The following is a 21,613-nucleotide window of genomic DNA, read 5'->3' on the forward strand; positions in this document are numbered from 1 at the left end:
GCACAGACTCCTAAAGGGACAGGCCACTCTGTCACAGCCTCCCGGAAGCACTAAAGCATGAGAAGTGCAATAGTCCCCTTTGTATTATTTGCAAACTCTGTAAATAGGGGGTTTCCATGTAGATGCGGGGCACACTCCATGTGTTCCAGATTTATCTGGAGGTTTGTTACCTTCATGTCTGCACACCCTTCAAATTAGGCTTCATGCAACTGTTATTACTAAATGAAATTACAGAAAGACTTTTCAAATCCCCAAACGTTTCAGTCTGCTCCCAGAGCAAGTGCAAGAGAAGGATAAACCACCTGTAACTCAGGTGATACTGGGGTTGTAAATGACAGTCAGAAAACTCTATGAGGTTTATTTCCTCCAGTTCAATAAAGAAATAAGGCATCCTTTACAGGAGTCAGGGTGAGCACCTAACTCATCTGCTTTGCATCTCTCCGTAGAGAAAGCTATCTCTCCACTGACTAATGGAGAAGGCTAGGGTGATCGTACTCAGTGAGATGAAGACATCTGTTGTGGATGTTACTGCTCTGTGACTGCAGCCTCTCATACTCTCAAAACCCGGAGTCTGGTGATATTAGTGGTATTCAAGTGCTACTCCATCAGTGGGAAACAGAGCCATGTTTCACTTTCTACTTGCCGGATCTCAATGAGACGCAGCCTTTCCAACCCCTGTTGGGGTTTCCAGTGCAATCCCAAGAGCATCAAATCTGACTGATCTCATACAAAGCACACGTTGGACAGCAAGAAGGAGATGGTTTCCAGTTTGGACGTCAGACTGCTTCAATCTATAAATACATCTGCTGAAAAAGCATGTAGGTGGTGGATAAGATGCTGGCCTCTCTTACAGCTGCTGCTGGCATGCCATGGATGTGGATATTGGGATTCCCACAACCCAGCAATCATTGCTACCCACTCAAGGCAATGCTGGAAAGAACCTGGCTCTAATACAGCACTTTCTCTTTTCTCCGCCTTTAACTAATATCCACAAACCCGTACTGCTGCAAAACCTCTATGTGTATGGGAGTCTTCTGCTTATAGGGCTAAGTTATTTCCTCTAGTTTTTGAGGTAAACCACTAACACACATTGATTGTGGACAGTGTTACTGGTTTGAGCCTCACCTTAGAAAAGGTTCATGCAGTAATCAGAGAGGTATTAACATACACTGTCCCTTCCACGAGTAATAACAAAATGGGCTGAGGAGGGTGATATGGGAGCTCCTGCCACTGCTACCCACCTGCTCTGTGGGCACATTGCTGTCTACAGGCTGAGATAGAGACACAGTCCCTTTAGTGAGTGCCCTGCATAGACAAATCCGGCAGAGATTTTCCTATTTTCAAAGCCACGTTGAGAAAGGGATTGGCCTTGAAGGTACTACTTATCCTCAATCAAGCAAGCGTGATTTAAACTCATCCTTTTGAATGGAAAAATGCAAACAAATGGTTGTTTTCTCCAGCCACACAGCAAAGTCCTGTTTGAAGTAATTCACCCCAGAGGCAGAACACATAAAAGATACACCCCTGTTACAACCAGCTACAGCCTGCTGGGGAAAAGCCTCTCCAGTAGTGCTGGATCCTTGCTTCAGAGTGACTCACTAACAAGGTTTATCCTTCATTATGATGCAGGTTTGATTCATTAATTGCCCAACTATTATGTCACTAATTAAAGAACCCTAAATAATTAGGACAAGAGGTGTTTGCAACAGCTTGGTGGGATGGAGGCAGTGAGTGACAAACAGGTCAGAGACTAGATGTGACCTAGGTTTAGAAAGGCAGGAGGGCTGGAAGAATCAGGAACAAAAGCTTCTTGTTTGGGGCTACCTCCCCCAGCTGCCACAAAACGAAACATTTTTTTCTTGGTAGACCGTGGGCTACGGAGGTTGGTTTATTCTGTGCATTTTGATAATACGGGGAGGGAAAACAGCTGAACAAAAAACTGCATCCTTTTCAAGATAAATAATCAAATTTTGCACAGAAATCAGCAAACAAAACTAAAGTCCTCTTTGGGCTAAGTGACAACACTGGATGAGTAGGGTACAGCACATGAACAAGTTACCTGGAGAGAAAGCTAGTCTCTGACTTTATAGCACTTTAATTTATCTACTATGAATATGCATGCTCTCAGCCCTCAGTAGATATGAGGTCTAATAGAATGCTTTCAGGCAAAGACAGCCAAGTGTCTAACACATTGTATGTAATTTGTTTCTTGCTCCCTCTCAAATAAGCACAGAAATTAATTACTATAATAAAATGGCAAAAAAGCACATTATGGATGACCAGAGCATCTACAAGTAGCAAAGCTGTTAGGGGGTAGTCTAAACTACTCACACCAAAATACCCATGAATAGAAGGCAATTCAGCTTGGAATCAGGCTGCTTGGAAATAGGAACGAGGAAGTTCAAAAAGAAGGCATAAAAATGTCAGGCCTTCATGTCTGCAGCTAACAATCGAACATATGGGGAAGTGGGAGGACTCGCTGCTTGTTTAGAGCAGAGCATCTGTTACACAAGAGATGCAGCAGTGCCAGGCTTCCAAAGTCCAAGGAACACAAACCTCCTTGCACATATGCGGAGCCACATGCCTTGCCTGCGTGCCCCGTCCTCAACGTTGCACAGAGCTGCAGCTGTTACAAGCAATTGATTACACACTAGTAGCTGAAAGTGGGACTTGTCTTAATTAACATTTGACTCAGATGCTAACATGTCTCTTGCCTGTCTGTTTCAATCAAGATGTTTAATACTGATATTCATCACCAAAACAGTGGAGTATCCCATATGAGCAGGAACTGGTTAATGTTGAACCTTTTGGTTTTGTTTTTTCCTTTCTCAGCGCATCACTCTGCTTCACACATTTTGCAGTGGAACCAGCTGTGCCCTTCTTTCACTAAGCTCTTGGCATTCACTGGAAATACTTTCCAGCTGTGAGATGAAAGGTAAAAGATTTAAAATTATATAGCGGACGGTAAACCTTTGAAACAGTTTATTCACAGTGAATCTGACATGCTCCCTGCTAGATACCACAGGCAGTAAGAAAAACTTGAGTGAGGGAACCTGGAAACTTTTCTTGAAAAATGTAAAAATTGGCCACCTGGGGATCTGGTTGGCTGTGTTCCCTGGCAATGAGCAAAGTGCAGTTTTGACCAAAGGGTCCCAGAACTTTTTGACTCATCAAGCTCAGTTATGTGCAGACCTGGGACCCAGCAAAGGATTCACTGGGCAGCAGTCATTTCCCGGTCCTCTAGGAAACTCTCTTGCTAACTAGCAGTCTGACACAATTACTTACAAATTCATTTGGCAGCTGCATAAGGTCCTCTTGCTTAGATGTCCATTGCCTTTTACCCATGTGTTGTCTTTTGACGAGTGCTTCACTCCCAGAATTGTAATTCCTTACACCTCCATGAAGAGATCATTTGCTGCCTACCCCCACCCTCCCCTCAGTCCTGATTTGGTGGCTTTCTCTCTCTATGGTTTCTATTGCTTCAGCTGCTCAGATCAAGAAGAGTAATATTTTCACCCCAGCTAAATAAAACACACCCCACACACTCATTGCCACAACTTGCCTTTAAAGTAGCTGGAGCAAAAAGCATTCCAACAGGTAAAATATTAATTTACTGTGGGCTCAAATGAGCCTTGGAGCAGTGCAATGCTCTATGAAATTATGCACGACAGAGCAGGTATTGTCTGCACCTGAATTTGTTAGATTTCAATATATAAAGCTGGAAGTGGATCTGCCAGAAACTGCAGGTCCAGCTTCTGCATCCTGTTGTGACTGCACACTTCTCTCCTGGGCTCATCACAATGCCTCCTAATAGTGCAGGGTGCTTCAGGTCCTTAAGTTTTAAGCACTTAATTCTTAAAATTAAACTTAAATTCATATTTCCCTAAAGGATGGTACCTAGATTGTGGAGAAAAGTGGGGAAAAATCTCAACAGTGCTGTTCCTGTTGCTTGGTTCTGAGCCTGCCAATTCGATCAAGAGGAGGAGTGACACCTGACCCGTTGAATGCAGTCTCACAGAAGTAAGCATTTGACAGCATAATCTGGCTCTTTGGCTCTATAATCTAAATTGCCAACGTGGATTGCCATTACAAAAGAGAAAACTGAAACCATGTTTTCCCGCATTGTAGAGATCGGTCCGGTCAAAGGAGATCACATTTCCACAACGACAGCAGACTGTTCTCCTCTTCCCCCAGCAGCACCTCCCACTTGCACGTCATCAGCCTGGATCTGGGCAAAAAGGGGGTTGCACAGTGTAGCAGGGCCTCATGAAACTTGAAAGAGCAGTGACCTACTGGCCATCCCCCTGCCTGCAGGTGCAGAAGTGGACGCGGGGGTGGTAGGCCTTCAGTCCCATTGAGCATTGCATTTTGAGGGGACAAGACTGTGTGAAGCTCAGGAGGTCCTACATAACTCCATCTCAGCCCACATACCCCCCGAGAGGGGACTGCTGCGATAGGTGGTAAGCAGTGGTTTCCAATGACTTTTTGTGGCTGTCATTAACTGGTTATACTGGAAAGAAAGGCTCTTTTCAGTCAATGCAATGAAATGAGCCAAATCTGAGCTGATGCTCTGTTCTGGGAAGGAAGGATGGGGACATATCCCAACACCTCAATCCTCGCAGCAGCTGATAGCGCTGCCACCAAGTGCACTCCCTGCAGTACTAGTGCTGAGTAGCACCCCCATTCTGGAAGCTGCTGGACCTCTATTCCTGGGGTCCAGCTCCTCTGGGCTTGCCAGCCCCTTCTGGCTGTTTCTTAGGCTTGTTGTTCATACTATCACTTTTCCAAGATTCACAGTGGGACTCAGGCCAAGCAAGACCAAATGTAATATATTCCAAGGAATTTTGTGACCGATTTAAAACTTGAGAGGCTTCTGAACTACTGATGTGGAAAACCTCTTTCCTGGAATTCTTGTATTGGTCTTTTAAAACACATACTTACACCTTATGTTACACTTACAATGTAACAGGTTGGGGTTGTTCAGCCTGGAGAAGAGAAGGCTCTGAGGAGATCTTAGACCTTCCAGTACCTGAAGGGGCTACAACAAAGCTGGGGAAGGACTGTTTACAAAGCCTTGCAGTGATAGGACAAGGGGGAATGGGTATAAACTGGAGCGGGGCAGATTTAGACTAGATGTAAGGAAGAATTTCTTCACGATGAGGGTGGTGAGGCACTGGCACAGATTGCCCAGGGAAGCTGTGGCTGCCCCATCCCTGGAGGTGTTCATGGCCAGGTAGGATGGGGCCTTGGGCAGCCTGATCTAGTGGGAGGTGTCCCTGCCCATCACACCGGAGGTGGAACCAGATGATCTGAAAGGTCCCTTCCAACCCAAACTATTCTGTGATTCTAGGTTCTCAGGTGTTTTTCCCAACAGAGCAAAGTGACTGTTTTGACACTGGACTATCAAATTTTGCTCACTTGCGTTACAAAGCCACAAATAAGATTTGTGTTTCCTCACACTTAACAGTGTGAAGAAAATTAAATAAATCACCACTGTGCCTCAGTTTCTCTTCAGCTTGGAACAAGAAACAAGCACAAAGAGATGTGCTGGCTACCTCGAAGCTTCCTCAAAGCAATCCATAGAAGATGATAAACCAAGCCTAGATTTCTTGACTCTCATTCAACTGATTTAAAACCTGAGAAGCTTCTGAATTACTGATGTGGAAAACCTCTTTCCTGGAATTCTTGTATTGATCTTTTAAAACACATACTTAAACCTGTACGTACAACAGGTTGGGCTTGTTCAGCCTGGAGAAGAGAAGGCTCTGAGGAGATCTCAGACCTTCCTTGTCTTTCCATGGGACCTTATTCTCTTCACTCAGAGCATTATCTTTTTTTTGAATAACTTTCAGTTGTAAAAGATTTTTTAAAAGATTTTCCGTGATGAGCTGTCCTAAGCATATCCTAAACTTCATCAATACTGATAGAGGAAATGTGAGTGATTTGATGGCTTTTGAGTAAGTGAGAATCTCCACCTCACATTGTCCTGGTGAGCAGGAAATGCTTGGCCAATGGACTGTTGGTGGTGGACCAGACTGTCAATGCATAAGCACAGGCAGGACATGTTCAAGGAGGTCCGTATTTTCACACCAACTTGCAGGCAATGGTTTTCTTTCGTGCTACATGCCCCTGTCCCAGATATATTTGAGCTAATGAAGCAGTGTTACTATTACTGCTTGAAGCCTCATCCAGGTCTGGGTCCAAGACAAATATAAGTAAAGATAAATATAAGATAAATTTCCCTTTCCCCTCATGCATTAAGCCTTTGTGGAGACCCAAGGCACCAGCAAACAACTGGGAAAAAACTGATCTGTTGCAAAAGGATTTTGTGCATGTAATAAAATTAATGGCCATTTGAAGAATTTTACAAAGAGTTTCGATAAACCCCACACAGATCTTTCTTATCTGGATTATAGGATGGTGTTAGCTGCTCCAGAGCAAAACTGAGATCTCAACTGCAAACAAGTGACAGCCTGCAGCTTTAAATATCAGCTCTGGAAGACAGCTATTTCAGCACAACAGATGCCTTTCTCCTGTGACATTCCCACGAACAGGAGATGCTTGGGTTCATGTATGCTTAACCGTTCCATCCTTCTGCACTTTCTTTCCCTTGAGTGAATGAAAGTTAAGGAGGACTCCACTTCCAGCAAGGATGCAAATGTTGTTTTGAATTACAAAGAGGAAAATGAAAGACCTTCACTAGGCAGCCTGACGTGTTACAAATTCCTTTGTCATAGAAGTAGTCCTGGGTCTTCCTGCATCAAATAAGAAAACCAAAGGGTTCAAAGTGTTTTAGCAACAAGAAGAGCACAGTTTAACTGTCAACCCTTGAACAATCTTTCCTCTCACTTCCCCAAAAAATCCCAAAAACAACAGCACTGCAATAGGCTCCGAAACACTTCTGCTGTAGTTTACACTTCTCAGTGTAGCAGGGCTCTGACCTGGCTGGCAGTGGCTTATGTATTTTAAGCAGGCAAGAAGAAAGCGTGGAGGAGTTGGGGCAAACCATAATACATATGAGCTGAAAACTACTGGGGAAACAGGATGAATTAAACAAGCTAGGGTTTCCTGTGCTAGCATTTCCAAGAAATTTCTTCCTGATTTTGTCCTATTGCTGCACAAAGAGGATAGATTGGTTGTATGGTTTGTCTGACACCAAAGAGCTCCCTTTGCTTGTTCACCAATAAAGACTTGAAAAGATTAGAGAAACACCTGGGCTTTGACATAGTCTACTGCAAGAATAAAGATATTATCCTTGCAATGTTAAAGCATGGGGAGGAGACACGTGGAGGAAGATTGTGCCACACAGTGTAATATAAGATGCCTAAGAAATAATAGCTAATGCAAAACAAAGAGAGAAGAAAATGACAGGACCCAATAATGATTCAAAACTGGCAGTTAAAAATCAAGAAATGCAAAATCAAAGAGAATTTGAACTGCCCTGCCCAACAACCAGGAATATAAGCCTGACCAGTAATATAAAAATAACATCTTCTTATAAAATGAAAAATCTGTGCTAAGCCACAAGGCTTCAAAGTATCATCTGGTTCTTCTGTTAAAGGATCATTCCTCTCAGCCAGACATATTCCTGTTACTGTCCTTCCAAACAGAAAAAGAGAAGGAGGAAACTGCTCAGATATGATGAAATAAACTCACTAAAAAATAACAGAATATATACCAATTACAGGTAAAGAGGTGGAAAGGGATTTTTAAAGGGGAGGTTTGTAGTGATTTTTCAAACTGACTTATACCTGTCAGTGTCCTGAAAATTATCACCTCTGAAAGATATCTTCTAGCACCCAAGAGGGAATAATTTTATAGTGTAAAGCAAAAAGAGAAAAATATGTGGATATGTGTGAGCAAGGGACTGGTGTTCCCCAGCTGAGCCCTGGTGGAGAGAAGAGGGCAGTTTGTCACTGCCCCTTGATCTGACAGACTAGAGAGACCTCTCAGCTTGCTGCTGGAAAGAAAAGTTTCATTGGAAAGGGTTTTGGCCCCTGCAGTTGGCTTTTCGGTACCTCTGTATCTACTCTGGTGATGGATTGAATCTTGAGTGGTCTGGAGGTATGAGCTGTCTTAGGTATGTTGCCAGGTATACATCAAGTTTTGGTGCTTGGTTGGGCTCCTAGGCCTCGCAGGAAGGGGTCAGAAATACCATGAGGACCAAATTCTTACAACTTTTGTTCACAGTGCAAACTAGTTTGGGGGCAGTGATCAGATGTGATGCTTCACACTTACAACCAAGCTGAACTGCCATTCAGTAATGACAAGGAGAATAATCGAGCACAGATCAACAGACAAGTTAGCTGGGACCTGCAAGCACCGAAGCATGATGATTGTGCACTGAGCTACTTTGAAGTCCCTAAGGTGGTCACGAAAGTGTCGATGGTTGATCCTTGATGCTTCTAATAAAATTGTTGATTTGTCTTCCTCTTCTGTAAGAACTTGCCCTCCTGCTGGATGGATATCAGATGTAAATACCCTTCTGTAAGGTCTTGACTCCTAGCCAGAATGTTGGGTGTGACAGCTGAGAGTGCCCATGTAAGCTCTGCTTTGACTGTCGCACCTGAAAGCCTATATCCTGTTTTCAAGGTACAAGTTGAAAAAAATTGACTTCATTGGGTGACGACAGGAAAGAACAAAACAAATAATCTGGAGGCCAACACTGCCAACAGTCCCTTGGCTGCAAACACAGGAATGAGAACCAGAGCCTAGTTTTCCTGGGAAAGGCAGCTCCCTACTGACAGCCTCTCTGGCCTCTCAACTCCTATGCTTCTTGACCATGGATGTGAGGAATGCTGGTGCCATTTCACTTCTCCCTGTGTAAGGAGCAAGGCAGATGCTGGAGTTGCTGATTAACTTGGAAGAACTGAGCTGCCCTTTCAACCACTGTTCCTGCTAGCAATTCTCTCTGACCCCAACCCTGTTTACCTCTTCTTCACTGGGTTTTAGCTTTTCAGCGTATGACAGCTGCATGGAAGTCCTAGGAAGACTTCTTCCCACATGAAAACATTTCCCAGCCTGCCTTCTCTACTTTTCCCAGTGGCCAGACTTTCAGGGCCTCAAGGCTTTTCTAGATTAGAGAGATATAGGTTTGTTGGGTACCTTTGTGTTGACTAAGATTTTTCACATCCCTACTATAACTTCTCCAATTCTTTCAATTTCAATGTGTCTATTTGTGTGGGTATCTTGGGTCTTCCTGCTGGTTTTGTCCATGTCTCTTCATTACCTTTCTGGTTTCTGGCTCTGAGTTGTTCTTCAGGGGAATCTACTCTTCGTCCTCTTTAGACCTCAGCATCAGTCTTATATTTCAGACTAATAGAAACTGCATATTCTTAAAAGCTATAAAACATATGGGTTGTCTGAAGAGAACTTGTTTTACTGAAATTTTGCATTAAAAACTTGTTTTTACAGCTGTAATTTTTTTCTATGTTACTTATTTTTATAAAACATATAAAAAGTGTTTAAAAATACACAAACAGTCAACAAAAGCATTTTGATTGTATGACTCAGCATTTGAAAAGTCAACTGAAAAATTTGGCCCAGCGCTGAGCCACTGGCAACTCAGCGGCAGTCTTCTTCCCACCCATTTTCACCCCCCTGTACTCTCTCCTTGCACGCTTCATTGCCACCTCACTTCTAAATCCATTGGAATGGGATTACTGATACTGTGTTTGCTCACAGACCTCAAACTCTCTAAGCATCTCTAGTGTTCTGTGAAGGTCTATGTGAAAACCTTTTTAAAAGTATGGCTAGATTAGATCTAGCATTTTATTCCTGTTGGTTCTCTGAATGCAATATAAGCATCTGAGCTCCGAGTTAGGTGGAATTATGGCATTAAGAAAAACACAAGTAAAATTAATGACGAGACAATGGTCTACCTAAAGGAATATATTTATTCCTTACAACCTTCATGCTTAACTGTTATATAAGCATTTATTTTTTCATGATAAGATCAGTTGATAGTTCAAACATAGCAAAATTAGACCTCACAGAGAGAGGTACTCAAGCTCTTTACTCAATGTGACCTCTGAATACATTCTTTTCTGAGTCCTAAAAGCTAGTGTAGTCTTTTTAACACACTCTTTGTTGAGAATTTTTTTCAGACACATTTGTGTATGGAACAGGAAAGAAGGGAGCAAAAGGATAAGTTAATGACACATCAAGAGAGGAGGAGAGAGAGAAGATGCTAATCCATATTACTATTGCTTATGCAATTTCCAGATGTATGTTAATGAAAAAAACACAGAAGGGATGAAATTAAGAGAAAAACTTAAATAAAAATAATCCCAAACCAAGTTCATATTTGTGTAAAGTTTGCTACAGCTCAGAAACTTTGTGTGAACCTGGACTGATTTATGATTTCACATCAAAACCACGCCAGCCGGGGGATTTTGCATGGTTAAGTTGTGAGACCAGATGATTCTCACTACTTCCAGGGTTTATTCAATTCCCAGAACACAAAGGAAAAGCCAGAGGGTGCAAGCCTGCATGAACTGACATAAAAGAGGAAAGAGCAAATCTCTGAAAAGCAAAAGGGCCAAGTTTCACATAGCTCCAGTTGTGAACTAGGAATTTCCACATATTCTTTCCACACTAGTGACTCCTTTGAAAATGCACCCTCTTCCCTTTCTAGTCCAGAAAGCCTGAAGTTACATGTGTCTTGGCTCTTCTGAGCTACATAGCTTGGCCCTCAATCCTCATCTGCAATGCTACTTTAAAGTTCCCAGGAATCCTTAGCCAGGCACCGATCTGGGACAGAGGAAGAAAACAAGGGAGTCGGCGCATACTCCGGGTCATATAAGGCAGTAGGGGTACTACAGCTGCACAGCTCTCTCCATGCTCAGCATGGCTGCCTTGGCTTGCGTTAGGTTATTTTTAAATCACAGTATGCCATTTCCTCATGCTTTTCATTCTTTTCTCTCACTATTGCTTAGAAGTGTTATTCTCATTTATTTAAATGGCTGGAATACCAAGCAGTCATGATTTCCTGTCTAATCCTTGTTGACTGCAGACTTCTGTTTCTCAGTAGTCCTTAGTCATTTCAACATGCAGGATGTACTCTTCCCATATGATATGTATAGTGCCCTCTGACACTAGTTCATCTGCTTCTTGGTTCATTGCAACAGTGTCCAGGCTATGCCAAAATGTCCTGAGAATCCCACAGATGCCATTTCACATTATTTGGCATACATCTTCTTCATTTCAATCATTCATTAAAGCTTCCAATCTACACACGAGGGAGAGTAGTTACCAAATTGGAGGTCCTACATCCATATATTTCTCTGACACGGTTCATCAATCTCTTTATCGCCTCTGTGGAGGTTTTTCTCGAATTAGTGATCCATTTTGGTATCAAAGTGACTGATGGTGCAAATTAGAAACCCACAAATATCTCTCTGCAACTAAAATCACTAAATATCTGTGAAATATAGCTTTCTTTCTGCAACTACAACTTTTTTTCCTTTGAATAGCTCATCTTGCACTGATTTCTGGGAAATAATGCAACTAGCACTGGACCTAAAGGTTTGTAAACTGACAGGCACAAGCTACTTCTAAGTAGGATGTAAATATCCAGCAGAAAGAAGGATGTGTCCCTAATGCTTGCTAACAGCAAGGACCAGAGCCCTGGAACTCCTGCTGCTGCTGCTGCTGCTGCTGCTGTTGCCACTGCTGGTTTCCAAACCAATGAGGGCTTGGCAAGCTGTCCCCCAGGTTATTCCTCCTACTTAGAAACAATAATTATTAGCAATTATCTCTCAGAAAATGAAATGGTTCTTGCCTGAATTAGGTCCTATGGGTCTTCTTGTTTTCAACAAGAGATTTTTCATGTCATCTTCTGGAAATGTGGCCAACTCTCTTGTTGCTTTTAGCAGCTGTTGGGCAGTCTGTATTGCCCTGTCCTCAGCTGATCCGAGACAGCATAGCTCCTTCACAGTAGATGTGGTTGAACCACATCATGCCACGGACGATGCCACACCATGGGACAGTGCTTGCTCTGTGAAGTATCCCGGAGTCACATGGGCTATCAGGCTGCTCTACTTTCAAATTTTCTCATGGTGGTACCCATCTGTCTAAGCCTAGTTAACATTTCTGTGTACTTATTTACTGGCTATGATATACTGGCAGATTAGCTATCATGCCCAAGTCTTTCTTGTGTTGCTGCTGAACCAGAAATGCATCCGGATTTGTTATGATCCGGATTTGTGTTATCTGCCAGTATTTTAAATTAATAAATGTGCTGTTGCGGTATATGTTGGTCCATGTGCCAAAAGCGCAGCATTACCACAGCAACTCTGACCACTATTAGGAGCTCCCAAGCCAAGCCTGAGGTCAGGATTTTTTTCTTAAAAATCCCCAAACTAAACAAGAAAAAAATCTCTTGAAGAGAAAAGCAAAACCAGTCACAGATCATGGCTCTGGGAGATTGATTCACCCATGCCTTCTCCTTGGAAGACACTCACACTGTGTGAAGCCGGTGCCATTGGAAGAGGAAATGCTGTAGGGAAACCTGGCATAGCAATCATAAATCGATTCCTGTTCCTAGGTGACTCAGGAAAGGTTCATATTAATTAGTGGTACAAAGTTACAAAAGTTTTGTAATATTTAATGAACTACAGTTCTGTTGAAGAGAATGAGAAAGGAAAAACCTCTCCCAGTTCCATTTTTGCAACCCAACTAGTGAACAGTTCCTGTATTGGCCCTATTAAAAAGATAATTTCCAAGCCAATTAGGCTTAATCTCTTGTTTATCTGGGTTTTCCCTTAAACTGCCAAAGGAGGCAAAAAGGTAGCACATGATTGGAGAAAACTGCCAAATTCTCACCTCCCTGATAACGACTATACATGAAACAAGTTGGTACTTATCTTTAGTCAAACCAGTCTACAAGACTGTTGGGAGAATTTAACAATTTTAATACCTCAGACTACTTTCTGACATACTCTTTGCTGGCCAATGTGCAGCTGCCAAACCTGCAGAGTTCCTGGCTTGGCTCTGACTAAGGACATGTCTTTCCAACAGGGAAATGACTTCAGATTGTGCAACATTGTCAGGAGATTTAGAAATTTAAAATTGAACCTGAATTAAGCTTATCTTACTATGTGCTTTCCCAACTTGTGCCCTACCTTCAAAACAAGTTTGTTTAATTCAGGCTTATTTTACTTTTTGTGGGGTTTGGGCTGGAAGAAAAAAGGAAATAGTTTATGGAAGCTGGCAGGGTAACAGAGAATGGGAATCCTACCCATCATTTCATCTTTTTTTTTTGTGTGTATGAATTCAAGTGCTTTCAGTACAAGTTCTCCCTAGTCCACTAGTTGCCATTTGAGAGTGGAGAAGAAAGAATGTCTTAGTTAATATGCTGGTTAACTAATTCATTTTGATCTTTGAATTAGAAAGATGTGCTGGCTTCTCCATCTCAGCATTTTGAAGAGTCTTTTACAGCACTTAGAGCAGCGCCTGAACAGATCTTGGTCTGTGACATTAGGTTTGTGCCCCCAGTGCTGGGCTGGCCCCTGCTCCCGATGCTGTAATCAGTGAAGTGCAACACAACTTCTTTTTTGGCAACGTTTTTTAGACGTAGGGAGTCTAAAATGATGAGGAGTCCTGCAAAGTTTGCCCCCATTTTAGATTAAATATATATACATATATATATGTTTCATTCATTTAAAAGCAGTTGTTTTCACAGCACTTGCCTTATCACTGAATAAAAACCCCAGAAGAGTAGAAATGACAGCGCAAACATTTTTGTATGCATTTCTTTGATGAGGAGTTCCCACAAGGAATCTTTGTTTCTTGCAGAAGATTGAATGAAGAATAATCCCAGTAGGACACTGCTGTTCACTCATCTCTTTTTCCAAGAGATTAGGAAACCTATGCTATCTCACCACTTTCTCATCTGGAATAATCACTAGAATAACTTCTAAACAATTGTCATAAAATTGCTGCTGATTCTCTGTCTAAGCTTGTGGAAAACATTACTTTTAAAAGACATTCTGCAATAATAAAATACACCTGGCATTGCAAGGTAAACCTTAGTCCTTTAACGCTAACATTTTTAAGTTAAAATTTTCAAGTGTGTTAGCAAAGGCCAGTGCTTTTTTTCCAGTGCTATTGCAGTTTATTATCGTCTTGCTATTTAAAGGTGACCAGCATCGGTAGTTAAGGAGAAAAATAGTGAAAGAAGCACCCAGACAGCTGAATGCACCATCAGAAATTAAATTCTGTCATTCTCACCTTTCTTCACATTTTCTAGATAAACAAATATTCCCTTGCACTGGTAGCTCCTCCTTGAATGTGGAACCACCACTGCTATCAAAGAGGTGAAGTCCAACTGCTGAGTTTGAGCAGTTGTGTAACATTGTTTAGAACTATCCTCTTTTTCTTTCTCAGCCCACAAGAAAAAGGACTTAGCCATTTTTCAGAAGGATCTAATGGTTTTATGTACTCCGAGTCAGAAACCTCTCAGATATTGTCCACCCTTTGGAAGCACTGAGTTCCTTGGGAAACTGGCTCCCTGCAGGATTCCCAGCTTCGACAAGGGAACTAGCTGCCAGGCAGCAAAAGCTGACAGCCCAGTGGGCTGATTGTACATTGCAAGAGCAGCACACATGACTTAGGATCACTTTCCTTCAGTATCCTCATTCAACCTTACATGTCTTTTGTGAGCTCTTACAATCCACTGAACCTTCCTCAGGGCCTCTTTCTTACTTCCATTCATCTCTCTTTTTTGTCTTCTATGACAAATGCTTCTGCTGCACTTCACCAGCCTCTTTTGTGTACCACAGTGATTTCAGTGGAGATCCTGTCTCTGAAGATCAGGCTAGGTCACTGCCCCCTTCTCCATTCTTTTACTCTCTGACTCCACACTACCAGCTTGCTTGATCACTGAAATTTCCCCAATGCTTTTTCCAAGTTAATGGTTTCCCTATGGACTAAATAGATGGACATTTCTTGCTTGCCACATTTTTTTTTCCTTCTTGAATTTCAGAAATGCACATAACTTTAACCTACTCTCCAATTACAGCTAAATTATTCCCTAAGGCAATTAAGGTGAAACATTACTTTGAAGGACATTGCTAGTGTTTCGAATTAACAGCAGCATTTGATACAGTTGCCAGTTTTTTTCCATTAACAGTGCTAACCTCCCCGTCCTCCCTGCAAACCCCAAAAATTGATCTGATTCCCATGAAGCTGATGGGAAGAGTCCAGGTGCAGTTTCTCTCAGTGAAGCTGAAATAAAACATTTGCAAGGCCAAGCTAATTGTCAGAACTCCCTGCTTCATTTATTGATGTCTTTCATTCAGTGCATTACAAAGCAAAAAAGCTCTTCCCCTCCCTTTTAATCCCCTTTAATCGGTGGTAGATTGTGTTTCAGCAGGGCTTTAATGGATTCTTGAGGATAGTTATGGAGCGCTTTACCCTTATGACTTGGTGGCTGTGTAATCAGTCTACTGGCTTAAAATCCAGCCGATTTCCTGGAATTCTTCTGAAGAGAGTTGAAAGGAGCCCGACAGTGACAGAATTACACCACAGCAGGGAAATCTGCTCATACGCATGGTATGCGCTACTGGCTACTCATTCCTCTCTCTACATGCCAATCAGCAACAGTCCTATAGATGCAGTGAGAAGCAGCAACGCTCATTCACAGCATTTCAAAAAGCCGTAATTATCCATGAAAGCACAACGTATTTCCAAAGTTAAAAAAACTCTAGTTGCCCTGTCCAATGCAGCACTTCCTTTCACATTATTTATACAGCCCTGAGCTCTCATTCTGTATTGATGAGGCGTTAGCTTTGGGTAACCTAATTCTCTAACATACAGTCAAGGCCCCTGTGATTTGTCGTTGCTTGAGTAATGTTGGCATCAAGCTAAATCTTAGCTGAATTGCAATACCACCTCTGCTCATTTAATGCATGTTCTTTGAGGATAACTTACTGCATGGTTCTTGCATGTTTCTTGCTTACCTCAGTTGCAAATGTTTTTACATTAACTTTTTGAGAGAAATGAAGGTGAACGATGCATAAAACTGTTCTCCAATCTGCTCTGAACGAGTAGATGTAGTAAGATACTTTAAAATGTCCAAGTCGGCCATTCAAGTACAGCACCAGCTACAGTGCCTAGAAAACTAGGCTCAAGAAAACGTCTGAGGTTAGAAACAGCTCAGTCTCACAGCATTCCCTTGATAAAATTTGAAAAGAAGTGGCACTCTGGGCTTTGTATTTACTAATATAACCCTTCAAAATACTGTAAACATTCTATATGCGGTGTGTAGGTATCCTAAATAAATGGTTAAGTATAACGGGAAATCTACTGCAAGGACAACTCTGATTTGTACTTTGAAGGGGACGTAGTGTTACTCTGAGCCTCTGGCCAGCACAGCATAGATATGCTGGGAGCTGCTACACCTGACGCGTCTCATGGACCAGTTCCTGTTCCTGCCACAACCCTTAACAGTAAGTGGTGTGGCAGGCAAGCACGACCATTTGAAATGGAACTTGCTAAAACATGTTGAGACGATGAAATTTCAAGCTCAGGCAACACTTTTTGGTAATTGTATGTCCAAGTTTGTAATCAACAGCCCATCTAACCAAAATCTTTCAAAAGAACTTGATCTTTTTTCTCTAGGTCTATTCTTCATATTATAACACATCTCTCTGTTGCTCACAGCATTTTGGCATGTAGGTACTAACTCAGCTATGAAGCATATAGCTACCAAATTCACAAGGCAGAAACAACCCAATGCACAGATCTTCCAACTAAAGTGCCTTTTGTTCTCCCCAGAAGTCCATGATGTGACCTCATTGCTCAATCCATAAACTGTGGACAAAGGTCCTTAAGAATTTACACAAAGGCTCAGAGCAAGAAAAAACATAATAAACTGGGAAAATGAAAAGAGTGTACTGTCTTTCTCAAGAAATATGGCAATAGTCATGTGCACTACAGTCAAGGCCACTGGGAGTAACCATTCTCCACAGATATGCTTGTGATTTATTCTGCAGGAATTAATCTCCACATCACGAATATTTTTGCTACCAGTAAACACTAAGGAAAATGGAAAACCAGCTAGGGACAGCAGAATAACTGCTGCACATCACTGAAGAACCTGTCACTGCCTCAGCAACTTGTGGACCAGCACTCTGGGACCAGTGCATCCTTTTGCTGTTCTCCAGGGTTCCTAAATCAGGCAGCAAGCACACAAAAGGTATGAGAACCAATGCCAATTTGCTGTTCAGTTTGGAGTCTTTTGTCTGTTCTATCTGTCGAACAGCTCTTAGCCATAAAATGCTAGCAGACTGCACCAATTAATTCACACCTGGTGAAAGCGGTACATTTCTACTTCAAATTGTTCTAAAGGCAACTGCTAGAGATGGAAATATAAATAAAGCCTAGATGAGGTACTAGGCTTTCTTTCAAAGGCTATAAGACCTCTAAGAGATCACAGAATGGTTTGGGTTGGAAAGGAACTTAAGGATCATCCAGTTGCAACCCACTTGCCATGGGCATGGACACCTCCCACCAGATGAGGCTGTTCAAGGTCCCATCCAACCTGGCCTGGAACACCTTCAGGGAGGGGGCAGCCACAACTTCCCTGGGCAACCTGTGCCAGTGTCTCACCACCCTCACCATGAAGAATTTCCTCCTAATGCCTAGTCTAGATCTTTCTCCTTCCAATGTAAAGCCATTTCCCCTCAACCTACCACTCCATGCCGTTGTAAAACATCTGTCCCCAGCTTTTTTGTAGGCCCCCTTCAGATACTGGAAGGTCGCTATAAGGTCTCCTCAGAGCCTTCTCTTCCTCCAGGCTGAACTGCCCCAGGTCTCTCAGCCTGTCCTCATAGCAGAGGTGCTACAGCCCTCTGATCATCTTTGTGGCCCTCCTCCGGACCTGTACCAACAGTTCCATATCCTTCTTATGCTGGGGATTCCAGAATTGGACACAGTACCGCAGGTAGGATCTCACCTCCCTTGACCTGCTGGCCACGCTTCTTTTGATCCAGCCCAGGACACGGTTGGCCTGAGCTGCAAGCTCACATTGCCAACACATGTCAAGCTTCTCTTCAATCAGCACCCCCAAGTCCTTCTCTGCAGGGTTGCTCTCATTAAGGTGATCCCCCATCCTGTGTTGAAATTGTGCTTATGTTTAAAACTAAAATCTAATAAGTAATAGTTCCCATTACCTTTGCTTGACTTTTTCCAAATATCCAGATAATAACTGACTCTGTTTTGAGCAGGAGTTTCCTGCTCAGAGAACTCTTGAATTTCCTTCCAGCTTGAACTCTCCTGTGATCCTATAATTAGGAATTACTTGAGAATTCAGAGGAAGTTCTTAAATTCATCTTAATTATCTTGAACAAGCCTTATGTCTACTTTAAAAGCATCCACAGTCCTGTCTATCCTGTTTCAAAGTGCACAAATGAAGACTCAAAAGTAGGCTGCACAAATAACAACTTCTGACATAAAGAGGTGGTAAGATGGGTAACACTGTTTATTTTGCTGTATTTGAAACTGCTAAGGATGACCCTAACATTACAATCTTTCAGCCTCTTCTACGGAAGGTCCATATGCCTTCCTGGTGGCAAAAATAAATTCCTCTCCTCACCACTTTCCCCATTCATTCCTGAAACTTTACACAAGCCTTGCGAATTACCCGGACAGGGTACTCAAATCAATGAGGCTGCAGTTGACCAGCCGAGTACCTGGCCCACATTGGTTTAACTCTATCAACTAGTTGGATCTGGTTAATATTAGAGACTAATAAAATTCATCTGTTTTGGAAACAAAGGTGAGCCAACAGTTAAATCTGCCATCAGTAAAATAATAAAAAAAAAGTTAGAGGAAGCCTGAGAATGATTAATGCTGGGCCCAAACTAACGAGAAAACAAATACTCCTCAAAGCTACTATCAAGAAGAAAAGATCGAAGCCAACATTTTGATGCATGATGTAGAAATAACTCTGACACAGAAACGTAATGCTGGAATCAATTTTATCCAATAGCACAAACAATAAAAATCCCAAGCCAAAGTCTACCCTGGATGTACACATGGGACTTCTGTTGATTTCAGTCCTAGCCACACACATGCATATGAGGGTGGATTTTGGAACTCCAGGTCTTTATTCCACTACCTCTACTAAGCTCAGCTATTACATGCATTAAGGATGAGAGCTGCATAGTTGTAACTGAGAACAGAATTCCGCCCATTTATTTTAAGTGCTGTGTCTGAACTTAGTTTTTTTCCTCCTAAAGAAACCTAAATTTTTAGGGTTATGAAAAGTCCTTAGTGACATACTGTAAAAAAACTTCCTGTCTACAATATAAAATTAGAAACTGGAAAACTACTTGAATGAACAGCCCATCTTCCAGAGCTGGGAAACGATTCACTGTAGCAAGAGGATGAAGAAAGACTCTTTCACTTTCTTTGACTCAAGACTGGACTGATGTTTCAGCTAGTTTTCTGACTTTCAAGTCCTTTAGTATCCATCTATCCAACTTGCTCTGTCCCTGAAAACATCTGACCTTTTGCTCAAACATAATATTACTGCATCTGTTTTCCCCCTCTTTTCTTTGGCAAGCAACACTAGGAGGACAGATAAATAACCAACAATGTCAGTAACATACATCATAAATCATTGGGAAACTGAGGTAATTTGAATAGTGTCTCTGAGTTCTGATATGTATTAACTACACACAGAGCTTCAGGAAAGGCTGCATGCAATTGCAAGTCATTAACCTGAGGTGCATCCCACATCCCACAGTGTGCTCTGCGGAGCCTGACCCAGTGCTGCTGACCTTAGGGGAGTGCTCTCCAGAGTTCATGGCTCACATGCTGAATGCTTCAATCCACCTGGAAAATCAACCAGATTATGTTTTTCTTAAGAATTCTATGCCAGTGTTCAGAAAACATAAATTATCATAAAAATTGTTAGCAAAACAAACACAGGATTTCCAGGGGACCACAGAAATGTAGGTGTTTGCACAAGTTCTACGTCTGCTTAGGGTCATTGGGAAATTCTAGCCTTTATGGGCTGAACTTTCCAAAAGCATAAGGAGCAGCTAGGACATTAATTGCAATTGAAAGCCAGTGGAAACAAGGTGTCAAACCTTCAGTTCTGCTCTCAAGAATTTTTCTGAGGATTTAGCAGTACTATTGCTATTAATTTTGAGGACCACAAATCTCTGGCTGTCAGGGCCCTGAGTGGACTCTCCTCAGGGTTCATTTGCCAGGGGCAGGGCCAGTGGCGGACTGTTCCAACCTGTGGTTTCTCAGGAGCATGGGTTGGAGGCAATTTTCAGCCAAGCCAGGCACTTTGACCCTGCCAGAGCTACTACCATGCAACTCAGTAGGAATGTCCCAGAGGCATATACCACCATAACCTTTAAAAACTCTAAAGACAGGCCATATGGAAGCTCCCTGATGCAAAGTATCCAACCTCTGAGAATATCTAGCCAGACTGCAGCTGAGCTCATCTTCACATCTCACGCCTTGGCCATGAGCCTGCTTATGGAATCCAAGAAAATCCCACCGGGGCTGTGGGAAGCTTTGCATTTGCTTCAGCACAGTGGCATTTTAAAAAAGGCCAATTTACTGTTCTGAGCACGTTTGGATTTATGTGCAGAGAAAGAACAACTCCAGTGCAGTAAGATATTGTCCACCAAGAAGCGCAAGGTCAGTTCCCACCAGCAGCTTGGGAGAAGGCTATTCCCAACAAACAAGTTACCTACTATGGGCGCTTGCTTCACCTTTCTTCTAGAATCAGACACAACTTTTACCACAAAAATCACAAGTATGCACGTGTTTTTGATCAAAGGTAAGCGCTTGCTTCAAATCACTGGATGTCTAACTGAGAATGAAGTCTGACTGTTGAAGCTGTAGCCAATACTCTTGGGAAGCATTGATAGATGTGTTGAAGAAAATTCATGACAAATCCATCTATACATCCTGGAGTTACCCATTACATTATTTCCCTGTCTTCTTTAAAGACTAAGGGAAAACTGATTGGCAAAGTACACTGTAATGAGCAGCTGTTTATGAAAGAAGAAAACACACATTAATATGTGACAGTTTAGTTCTTCAGTTTGAAATGTTAAAAGTTACAAACAGTGTGACTTCTGATCAAATAATCAATGCTTGTAAGCAATTGCTGTACATATTTCTGTCTCAATGTGCTGAACTGGGCTACAAGTAGAGCATCAGCTTAGATGATCACATTAAATTTTTTATGTTTAAATTCTAGGATGTCAAAATGCAAGAAAGATAAAAGTGAAACAAAGCTAAACACAACTGAGTTTTTCACTTATTTCATCCACACATCCATGCCCACACAGAGGCACGAGTTTCACAGCGGGCTCACTCGGCACTGAAGAAACTTGAGGCAAATCTGAATGAGAGAGAGCAGTCTCATCTTGCAAAATGATTTTTTGCATCATTTGGTCCTGTTTCTGTTCTCAGCCAAACCTGTGGACAATAGACAGAGTACACCACTTCCTTTGCTGAATGTCTGTGCAAATGTTTCTGATATATTTATCTCATACTGCCCTGCGTAGTGGATGGTTCAAGTGCCTTGGTGAGGCTTCTGAAAGGACTGACTGTCATCAGTTGATACCCCAGGCCTGTG

This window comes from Cuculus canorus, chromosome 1 (genome assembly GCF_017976375.1).
Source record: "Cuculus canorus isolate bCucCan1 chromosome 1, bCucCan1.pri, whole genome shotgun sequence".
Lineage (NCBI taxonomy): Eukaryota > Metazoa > Chordata > Aves > Cuculiformes > Cuculidae > Cuculus > Cuculus canorus.